Genomic DNA, 12,974 nt, shown 5'->3' on the forward strand with positions numbered 1-12,974 from the left:
ATAATGATTAAAAAATATATTTTAACCTAGTATTTTTTTTTTATAGTTTAGCTTGACCTAAAGACTTATTTACATTATTTGTTTTATACAACACTTATAGGTCTAAGTAGACTATTTTAAAAGTCTTTAAATAGGCCAGCTTATCAAACCTACTAGACTATTTTAAAAGTCTTACCCTCTAACCTTTGAAGTTAAAAGGAAAGATGTCATTATTGTGTGTAGTAGATAAGGTTAACTAAAATCTCTTGTCTTATTAACATACCTTCACTAAAATATTTAAATTTAACATTTTTAATAAATAAGTCAAATTAAGTCAAGTTTGGATGCTCATTCTTTTTAAACCCAATCAATCCCCAAAACTTAGGAGGTCACCTCACGTATATCAAAGAGTTTTATTTACTAGTGGAAAAGAGAAAGATCATGGTGAGACTCAAGAGTGTTAGGAGAGTCATGAAGACACATGGAGTTGGATCATTTGGATCCAAGAAGGGATTTTATTAGAAGAAACCTTATAGTAGATCCTAAGATCAATAAAGGTATAAGCCTCCTCCTCATCATTAGTAGAGACGGGGTCACCTAGCTACTAGGTACACCTTAACCACACCCCACATAAGAGCATAAGTCTCTTGATGCTACATTGCAGGAAGCCCACTATGCTAATGAGTGCTCTTAGAAGGGCAATGTCTACTTCATAAGCTAGCAGCTTAAATGAGGGAGTGTCCTACTCAGCCTAAGATTGAGCATACAATCAACACGACTTCAGATTAGAGGCAAATTAATAATACTCATGCTTTTATTTTCTATTACTAACCAACATTGTGTTTCAAATCTTATTATTTATAAAAATGTTTCGATAAAAGTTTTAACATAATCTTAAGTTGATGTATTTTAATTATCTAATATTCAAATGATATACAATATTTAAAGAAAGATTTACAAAAATCATTTGAAACACAATTTAACTCCCTTCTTTTATTTCAATGTGTCTTTTAACTTGTTATGAATCATTTAACGTATGTACATTATTATTGACTTATGATTTGTTGGGATGCAAACAAAGTCCCACATCATTCAAATAAGAGGATGGACATGAGTTTATATACACACAGTTGTCTCCATTGGATGAGAGACCTTTTGGGTGATGTCCAAAAGCAAAACCATGAGGGCTTGGGCTCAAAGCGGACAATATCTCACCAATGTGGAGACATGTGTATATATGTGTGGAAACCCCTTTCGGTGCACAACAAGTGGTATCAGAGCCGATGGTCTGAGGTGGCTGCCTCAACGAGTATGATGGTTGGCAGGTGGATCCAAGTTTGTGATCTCTTATGTCGAAATTCTTCCTAACGGTGGGTCCATGTGAAAGTAACATGTAGGGTTAGGAGGTGCAAGCACTCTGAGCGTGAGTGAGCTCTATGGGGCCACCATTGGATAATACTCGTAGTTTCCGCTGTAGGGGATGAGTTAAGGTTAAACCGTGGTCCTTTGTTTGAGGGGAGGATTGTTGGGATGCAAGCAAAGGTTTACATCGTTCAAACAAGAGGATGGACATGGGTTTATATACATACAGTTGTCTCCATTGGATGAGAGGCCTTTTGGGTGATGTCCAAAAGCAAATCCGTGAGGGCTTGGGCCCAAAGCAGAAAATATCTCACTAATGTGGAGACATGTGTATATGTGTGGTAACTCCCCCGGTGCTCAACAAGTGGTATCAAAGTCGATGGTGTGATCAGGTGACTGGCTCGATGAGTATGATGGCTGGCAAGTGGATCTAAGTTTGGGATCCCTTGTGTCGAAAGTCTTCCTAACGGTGGGTCCATGTGGAAGAGAGGCTTCATAGTAACATGGAGGGTTAGGAGGCGTGTCTCGCTGTCATGAGGGAGGTCATGATGGAGCGGTGGTCCTTTGTTTGTGGGGAGGATTGTTGGGATGCAAGCAAAGTCCCACATTGTTCAAATAAGAGGATGAACATGAGTTTATATACACACAATTCTCTCTATTGGATGAGAGACCTTTTGGGTGATGTCCAAAAGCAAAACTATGAAGACTTGGACTCAAAGCGGACAATATCTCACCAATGTGGAGACATGTATATGTGTGGTAATCTCCCCTGATGCTCAACATGATTATCTATAAGTGCTATTTATGTTGATCCTTAATTAGAATCTAGAAAAAGATACTTGTTATCAATTATATGATGGATGTTTGTTGCCATTCACATGATTTGAATGAATGAGTGTTATCCAACATGTGTATGGCTATATGGGTGTTCTATATATACGAGGACTAGTTTGTTTTCGTGACCCTTTGAACTTCATTTTGGTGCCACACCCCCGGCTAGATCAACATATGAAAGAAAATTTTTAGCAATATATTCTTTTGAATTTTCAATCATTACTTAATGGGAACTATGTTGGAAGGGTTTGATCAAAGGGTAAATTTAAATATTCTTTAGATTGCTATTGAGGACTATGATAATCCATGATTAATGTTACAAAAACATTGTTAATGGTAATTAAGTAATTAATGAATTTATTGTCAGGATCTAAATTCAATAAAATTAGTATAAATAGTAATGTATTAAAAAAATAATTTTTTCATTTATTACAACATTAATTACGTTAATTTATCTTAGATTAAAGATTGATTTGAGTGTTGAAATATTTTTTTACAGATACATCATTTTTCCTTCTCGGATAGATATTACTAAAGACTACTCATTTCATTATTAAAGGTAAGTAAAATATATTTTAAACTTTTTAAGTGTAATTAATATGGGATATGATATACGGGTTATGCTCTCATGCATAATTCTTGAGATTATTTCCTCAATTAGAATATTTAATTTGGCGTATATTTTGTTGGTTTTAATTCTCCTTTATTGCAGAATATTGCCAAATCATATCAAAGATATGAGGGAGATAATTTAGCCTGTATACTTGTATATAATTACCTATTGATCAATAGAATGGGAGACGATTCTTTTCCATAACTTTGTTATGGTATCAGAGCGTATAAAGTCTCGGTGAGAACGTGTGACAAAACTCTTCTCATGGATAAAACTGAGATCGAGAAGAAGACCGAATTGGTGAAAAAGATACTTTCACCGTATGACTTGCATGTAAAAGATAATTCAGGAAATTTGAATGGAGGTTTTCGAGCAAATGCAATGCAAGTGAATGGAGAAACCAATGGAACTAATGAAAATGCATTGAGTGGACTAAGATCTGAACAATGGAAAACTCTAAAGGATTTGTTGAACAATCACAAAGGAACCACAAGTGACAAAATGACAGGTAAACATAGTGAGTGGATCATAGACACAGGGGCCTCTAGCCACATGACAGGAAACTTGAGTTTATTATGTGGGCTGAGAGACGTAATTGGGTGTCCAGTGAGACTTCCAGATGGAAAACAACTGATGGCAAACAAAGAAGGGACAGTGACACTTGATGGAGGATTGAAAGTGAAAAATGTGCTTTATGTGCCAACATTGAGTTGCAACCTGTTATCTATTTCTCAATTGACAAATGAAACAAATTGTGTTGTCTATTTCACTAACAACTTATGTGTTATGCAGGATTGCACTTCGAAGATGCTGATTGGAGTGGGTGAACAACGAGATGGACTTTACTTCTTTAAAGGAATCTGAAGTGAGAAAGCACACAAAGCTAATGGAACTTGCGAACTTAATCTGTGGCATCAACGCATGGGGCACCCTTCTTTCAAGGTCACTAAATTAGCTTCCAACATGAGGTGTGATAACAGTATTTTAAAGAACAAACCATGTGATGTATGTTTACGGGCTAAGCAAACTAGAGATGTCTTTCCATTAAGTACAAATAATGCTAGTGATAGTTTTGAATTAATACACTGTGATTTGTGGGGGCCCTATAGAACCCTCTCTTCTTGTGGTGCTTCATATTTTTTGACAATAATGGATGATTTTTCTCGTGCTATTTGGATTTATTTGATTTCTGATAAAAGAGAAGTGTCACGTACATTGCTGAATTTCTTTGCATTAATAGAAAGACAATTTGGTAAACAGATTAAAGTGCTACGTAGCGATAATGGTACTGAATTTACATGTTTGAGAAACTACTTTCATGAACACGGGATAGTATTTCAAACATCTTGTCCAGGAACCCCACAACAAAACGGAAGAGTAGAAAGAAAGCATAGACACATTCTTAATGTTGCTCGTGCTCTACGATTTCAAGGTAATCTCCCTATTTCTTTTTGGGGTGAGTGTGTCTTAACAGCTGGATACTTGATTAATCGTACTCCCACTCCAGTGTTGTCTGGAAAAACACCGTATGAGATGTTGTATGGTCAAGCTCCCATGTATGAGCATTTAAAAGTTTTTGGTTGTTTATGCTATGCACACAACTTGGATAGACATGGTGATAAGTTTGCTAGTCGAAGTCGAAAGTGTATCTTTGTGGGTTACCCCTATGGGAAGAAGGGTTTAAATTATTTGATTTAGATACTCAATGCTATTTTGTGTCTCGTGATGTTGAGTTCTTTGAAACGGAATTTCCTTTCACACCTACAGCTGGGGTCAAATATGATTTATCTGTGGATTCGTCGTTAATGAACGATACATTGGATAATGATGATGATAATGATTTGGATAATGACACAAGGATGGGAGAAAATACATTCAATGAGGTAGTTGTAGGTTCTGAAGTGAGGGAGGGAACTGTTGCCTTAGACAGTGAGAGAAGTGATGAGCTCGTAGAAGAAGGAAATAATTCAACTCCTAATGTTGACTCACTAGAGCTTGTTCGTCAAAGTAGTTTGGAGGAACTAGGAAGAGGTCATCGTACCAAATTGCCTTCCGTGAAGCTACGTGAGTATGTAACTCACACCATAAAGAAGTTAAGTCCATCTCCAAGTCAATCCACTTCACAGTATTCTTCAGGTACTCCCTATCCTATATCTCACTATATAAGTTGTGAAAATTTCTCTGAAAAGCATTGCAGGTTTGTTGCTGCTATTACTCTAGCCCAAGAACTCATTCATTATGCTGAAGCAGTGCAAGATGCCAAATGGAGGCTTGCAATGCAGCAAGAACTTCATGCACTAGAAGCCAATGGAACATGGTCTCTAGAAACTCTACCGGATGGGAAGAAACCTCTTGGTTGTAAATGGGTATACAAGATCAAGCATAATTCAGATGGCACGATAGAGCGATACAAGGCGAGGCTGGTTATTCTCGGGAATCATCAAAAAGAAGGGGTTGACTATACTGAGACATTTGCCCCTGTTGTCAAAATGGTTACGGTTCGCCTTGTTCTTGCTGTTGCAGCGACAAAGAAGTGGGAATTGCATCAAATGGACGTCCACAATGCTTTCCTTCATGGTGATTTACATGAAGATGTCTACATGAAGCTTCCTCCGGGCTTTCATGCTTCTCAACCGAACCATGTTTGTAAATTGAAAAAGTCTTTATACGGTTTGAAGCAAGCCCCTCGTTGTTGGTTTGCCAAATTATCATCTGCTTTGATAAACTTTGGATTCCGTCAATCAGGTTGTGACCACTCACTCTTTACTCTTCTTGCCCATGGAGTGCAAATGATGGTTCTGGTATATGTAGATGATTTAATCATATGTGGGAACGATTCCGCTGCAATTCAACGCTTTAAAGAATATCTTAGCAAGTGCTTTCACATGAAAGACTTGGGACATTTAAAATATTTTTTGGGAGTAGAAGTTGCAAGGAATTCAAGTGGAATATTTTTGTGTCAACGTAAATATGCATTAGACATCATTCAAGAAGCAGGCCTGCTTGGTGCACAGCCCGTGGCTACACCTCTTGAGCAGAATCATCAACTTGGACTCGCCACTGGACGCTACATTGATCAACCTGACAGGTATCGACGCCTTGTTGAGCGCCTCATATACTTGTGTTTTACTAGACCGGAATTGTCCTACTGTGTTCATACCTTGTCGCAATTCATGCAACAACCGCGTGAAGAACATTGGAATGCAGCCATTCGAATTGTGAGATACCTCAAAGGAAGTCCTGGGCAAGGAATTCTCCTCAAAAGCACATCTGATTTCCAACTACATGGATGGTGTGATTCCGACTGGGCCGGATGTCCATTAACTCGGCGTTCAACTACTGGGTGGGTTGTGTTCTTGGGTCACTCTCCTATATCTTGGAAAACTAAGAAACAACATACTGTCTCTCGTTCATCTGCTGAAGCAGAATACCGTTCTATGGCTACTACTTGTTGTGAACTTAAGTGGCTCCGGAGCTTACTGGCTGATTTAGGCATTTCTCATAAAGGACCTATGCACCTCTACTGTGATAGTCAGGCTGCTTTGCATATAGCGAAAAATCCAGTTTTCCATGAACGGACAAAGCATATTGAAGTGGATTGTCATTTCATTCGTAATGAGATACTCCAAGGCACCATTCAACCATCATATGTTCCGTCACAAGAGCAACTTGTCGACATCCTTACAAAAGCCTTGAGATGACATCAATTTCAGACTCTGCTTAACAAGCTGGGCATTCGTAATCCTCATGCTCCACCTTGAGGGAGGGTAATATGGGATATGATATACGGGTTATGCTCTCATGCATAATTCTTGAGATTATTTCCTCAATTAGAATATTTAATTTGGCGTATATTTTGTTGGTTTTAATTCTCCTTTATTGCAGAATATTGCCAAATCATATCAAAGATATGAGGGAGATAATTTAGCCTGTATACTTGTATATAATTACCTATTGATCAATAGAATGGGAGACGATTCTTTTCCATAACTTTGTTAGTAATCGAACAGCAAGAGAATGTTATATGTGAAGACTACGAGGACAAAGAGTGAAGTGATAAAATTATCTATATCGTGTAGGTACATAAACATCGATGAACTGTAACTTGTATAAATATTTATATTCAATTATATAAACCTTTAATTTTTAATTTATTTATAAATATTCAATTATTTTAATTCCCTCGTGCTCTCACGACTGACCAAACCTGCTTTAAACAATTCCAGTTTTGTTTTTTCTCTGTCCTCAATTATCAGCATATATTTTTGCTTATCTTCTGCGCATAGGTATTTGAATTTCGTGGCCGTATCATATGTGTGACAGACACGACTATGTTTTAAATTATAGAACAGTGTTCATCAACAAATGAAATTTTCTACATGAGTTTGTTGTGACTAAATGCTAAAGCTTAAAAGAGGAATCAGATGGAACCAACAAGACTAAACAAGTATCAACTAGTGGTAAACAAATGAAACACAAGAACAGCAAGAATAAGTCTTCCTTATTTAATTGTCACGAGCAAAATGCATTACATTTTTTTATATTTCATATTAGTCCAGACTCTAAACCATGGTTTAAATAACATATTAACAAATCTTACCTGCTTCATATGAACACTGTCTTTTTTTTTTTTTTTTTATCATGATATTTTTCTTCTTCTTTTAACGTATTAATTCTTATCACTTTTTGAAACATGTCAAGGAGCTGACGAAGAATTCAAGAGATCAATGGAATATTAACATATTAATTCTTATCGTTGGATTAACTTAGTTTATTCTTAGAGTGATTTGTAATTAAAATATTTAGTTGCAAAAAATATTAACATATGCACCGAGTACTACTACTCTTCTTTCTGTGAAGTTTAAAATACTTCCAGATCTTATAAATTGTAGAAAACTAAATTTATATATGCACAAGGAATAAATTTCAAACATCATATAACATAATCACTCCGTAGTTTTATTCGATGAGTATAATCACTTGGCATGTACGTGAATCAATCACAAATTGTGATACGTGTGATACTTAATTTTTTTTTCTTAAAGTCAATAAAAAATATTTATACCCTTATTACATAAACTATTTTTTCTTATTCAATTATACTTTTCGAACATGCGCATATATAATCTTTTAAAAAGAGCAATGATAGGAAAATATTCTCTGCACATTTTTGTTTTTGAAACTAGTTCAAATGTTAGGATATAAGAACAAATTCATTGATGCACCGATATTTAAAGAGTTTTTTTTTTGTTATACACGCGAGATTTGAGGATTAAACTCCAAACTACATCTACATCTTTAAGAAACAAAATTATTTATGAAATATGTTATACTCTGTTGGTTTGTTTAACACACTATTTTAAAAATACTTTCTATTGGATGAAATTTATTTAGTAATAAGTTTCTTTTTAAATAGTTAATATTTTGATATACTATTCTTTTAATTGAATATTAATTTAATTATATGTTTTTTTAAATTGCACCGTCATTCTTGACCCTTAGGAATCAAATATATATCTTTGCTCCTTTTTTGCTTAAAATTACTATAAATAAAAAATAAAAAATAATTTTTTTAAAAAATAAAGTTGTTATGAGAATTTTAACTTAAAAAATTCTATTAAATTAATACGTCCATTTCATTATTCCATATTAATTAATTCTGGATAAGAAAGGGAGAGAGACTAGAATATTAAACTTATTTTTAAAATTTACTTTAGTTTATATATATATATATATATATATATATATATATATATATATATATAAAATGTGCCTTTTTTGTTTTATTTATAAAATTAATTAAGTTTCTTAACTTTTTAATCTAAACCTAAAATAGTAAGTATATATAAGTCAGGTCTATTCTATAAAATTAAAGTATAAATCTGATCTATTTTCTATCATAATTATTTTTATAAGTCTGTTCTAACCTTCTTAAAATCTGGCATGACCTATTAACTTATTTAAAAACTTAATTTATAATTAATTTATTTAAGAGTTTATTTTACATTAACAACGTTAAATAAGTCAATAAATTTAATTTTAAATAAGTTAATAATTATATTTTTAAATACATATGCAAGTATTTGTTTAATTCGCATGATAAGTCTTTTTTAATTTGCAAGATAAAACATAATTTACTCTATTATTATTAAAATTTAGAGTTTAAAATAAAAAATAAAAAATAAAAAATTAATTGAGTTACCACTCATGCATATGCCGTAATGAAGAAAACAATCTTATTAAAAAAATTCTAAATATTTTCTATATCATATTTTAAGTATTCTAAATAATTAACTATGATAATGAAGGAAAAAAGTAGGAAAAGATGTAACTACTAAAATTTTTATTTTCGATATCTTGTTTCGCACGAACAAAGAATGTAAATTTTTTTGGATAATTTGAATTTTTGTATTAAAAATTTATTTATTTAATTATATTTTTAATAATGTTATATATATATATATTATTTTTTATTATATCATAAATAAATAGATTGACTTATTAGGCTTAACAAGTTTTTTTTATAAGTCTAAGTCCAACATTTTTAAATAAATAGACTTTTTTTTAAAGTCTAAGCCTAACATTTTATTAAATAGGTCAAGTCAGACCAGATTTTATATAGACAAGGCCATAAATTCTTGTTTAAGGTCTAACCTATTTACATTCCTATCTGTAGTCATGAAACACCCTATCACTTCAAGTTAATTACAAAATGTATTTTAGCAATATTTGCATATTAATTATGTTGATTTCGTTTGCCATTCTTTTTCTTGAAGTTGAAAGTTTAACCTGGTTATTTTTTAAAATCATATAGTACTATTCATAGTTTAATACTCAAATAACAATATAATAAATAATAATCAAAGGCCTCAAAGCAAATGCAACACTATCAACAAATAATAAATTTCATACTCCCACACATTCATAATTATAAGTTCTCTCATCACAAATAATAAAGTTTCACACTTCACACATGTTCATAAAATCAATTGTTCAAGAAAAAGAAGGTTTCTTCCTGAATGAGGTGATACCTTGTAATTCGGTGGTCTGAGTGGTGACAGTGAATTGTTATTGTCACTCCATGAACATATGTGCAAGCGTGATTGTGTCTTTGTCTTTGTTGACAAACGAAACAGAGATGGTGAGTTGCAATATCAAACCATCAATGGACAATGAGATTATGAGAGCGATGAAACTCTCACAACGATTAACCCTAATTTTAAACTTTTAACCACAAGAAAATACAAAAAGTGAAAGACTATTATTTTGTAGTATTATTATATTTTATTATATTATTCTATCACACATTACAAATTGATCATAATTTATATTATTTCAATTATTAGTTTAACGGGTGTCACAATCAAAATTGCAATGGGATGACAAAAATCGAAATAAAGCGAAGTCGTCACCAATATTAAATTTTAGAAAAATATTGGAAACACCTATTAAAAGAAAGGAAGGTCCTTGGAACCAAATTTTGAGTTTAGAAATCATTTACATGTAAGGAAGATATTAACATCCTATGATATCCATTAAAAATGACTAACTTTAATTAAATGTGTAAAATTAATGTTACTTTAAAATTATTTAACCCTATTTGTATATTAATTTACTTTTAAAATTTTACATTAAACAAATTTTATTATTTTTGGAAGGTAGAAGAGTTATTAATTTTTATTTTGTTTTTTGTTTTGAGTCGACAAGGATGGATCATTGCTCTTATGTATCTTTAAGTATAATGAGAAAATCAAACCTCCGTACTTATTTAGAATAGAAAAATATTTGTGAGTTGATATTTTTTAATTTTAGTCATTTTTATTTTAAGAGTTATTTCAATAACCAAATAAGAAGTAGATCTAAAATGATTATCATAATAAGCTTTCACAATAATCAAATAGGAAGAGGATCCAAAATGATTATCACACTCAATTTTATCATTTAGAAGATTTTTTTTAATATTCGGTAAGGTTTTCATGATAACCAAATATGAAAGAGGTTAACCCCAAGCGTGTGGTTTAGCGGTAGGGGTTGATCCACGCTTAAACAAGGTCAGGGGTTCGAATCCTGCCTTGTGTATGCAGCCGCGTTAAATCTTGGGCCAGCTATCCCACCCTTTGAGGTGCCTCCAACGTAGCGAGGAGATTAGTCACTGCTGTCGGCGGTGGATACTCCAGGGACGAACAAAAAAAAAAAATATGAAAGAGGTCCAAAGCTATCCCACCCTTTGAGGTGCCTCCAACGTAGCGAGGAGATTAGTCACTGCTGTCGGCGGTGGATACTCCAGGGACGAACAAAAAAAAATATGAAAGAGGTCCAAATTGATTATTACTATATTTTGTTATTTTCACGATAATCCAACAGGAAAGAGATCTAAAATGATTATCACTATATTTTTTTGTCAATATTTATTTTTGGAGGCAATTTAATATATATATATATATATATATATATATATATATATATATATATATATATATATATATATTAGAAAATCAATCCTATAATCAAACAGGTAGGGATGACAAAATAGATTCATACCCTACGGGCACCCACAAAAATATCCACATGTGGGGCGAGTAAATATCCACTTATATGATAATGTGTACTGAAGGGATATAGATCCACAAAATTTAGTGGCTATGAATTTGAGTATAGGTACTATGGTACAATTGAAGTACAAACAAAATCTAAAATAGAGCTCTACTTGGAAGAAAAAGTTTTGCTTATGAGTGTTACTTTTGACATTCTTGGATAGTGAAAAATAAATGGGATCAAAGTATCCAATTTTACAAAATTGCTAAGGATGTTTTGACAATCCCAATTTCAACCATAACTTCAAAATCTGCATTTAGCATATGAGATAGATTTTTGAGTCCTTATCATTCTAAGCTCCATGAATTTACTCTAAAGGCACTTATGTGTGCACAAAGTTGGTCGAAACACAAGCAATAAAATAATAAATAATTAAACTTTGTTTATTTAATAAAAGTTATTTTATTTTTTATTGTTAGTTTTTATTATTAATTTAAATTATCTAATCATTCAATTTCTTGTCATGTAGTTTCTATTGATATTATTGGACCAAAACAAAATATAGGCTTGGAAGATAAGCGTTTGCAAAAATGATATTGGAAGTTTAATTACAACTTTTATTATGTTGATTTTTTTTAAAGTTTATTTAGAAGAATTGAATGTTTTCTAATCTTTATTTATAAGAATTGTTAATTAGGTTTTTGTAATGTTAAAGACCTAACAAATTAATATTAAATCTATTTATATGTGAAATATTATCTCTTTATTTATTTTATACATAAGTAAAATGTGGATTGCATGTGTAGATATGGGTACACAAGTATGTATTGGGTATGTGAATGAGGTTTAAAATTGCTACTTACATGCATATGGAACTAGGTATGTGTATTTTTTTTAAACGTGGGTATGCGACTGAGTAATATAGGACCCTACCTAGACCTTACCCATTGTCATCCCTATAAACAGGAAGGAAATCCAAAATGACTATCACACACTACAAGAAATGTTACATATAGTGATATATAAGAAGTGTCACTATAGATACAATATATGTAGATATATATCTATTTGACATATAGTTATACACAATTTTTGTGTTGATTTTGAATGAGATTTAATAACATATTTTGTGTGTTACTATAGCTTATACCCACACTTTTTAACAATATACTAACAACATATATTATATTTATTGTGTGAGTAAAAATAATTTTTAGTGACATGTATAATGTCATAATAAAATGTGTGTCACTATATAATAATTTTCTTATAGTAATACTTAATTTATCATTATTTAATAACTAAGACTTTCACAATAATCAAACAAAAAAAAATTTTAAAATGATTATTACTAATAAGTAAGATTATTATTACTACTACCATTATTAGTACTATATCTGATTTTGTAATATATCATGATTAAATTGATTTATAAATAATGAAAAGCTTTAAATTTATTCTAATTATAGGAACACATTAAGTCTGATTCTAGGTATCTAAATGGCTTATTAATCTCGAGTACAAAATCGAGTTGGATATAGAATTATACGCAATATACCCCTCATTGCGAGCAACTATATATAGGTTCTTAATTTTTATTATATAATATAATGTGTTTCTGAAAAACAAATTAGAAGCAACTACGGTAGAA

Source organism: Cajanus cajan, chromosome 6, assembly GCF_000230855.2.
Source record: "Cajanus cajan strain Asha chromosome 6, NIPB_CcT2T_4, whole genome shotgun sequence".
Lineage (NCBI taxonomy): Eukaryota > Viridiplantae > Streptophyta > Magnoliopsida > Fabales > Fabaceae > Cajanus > Cajanus cajan.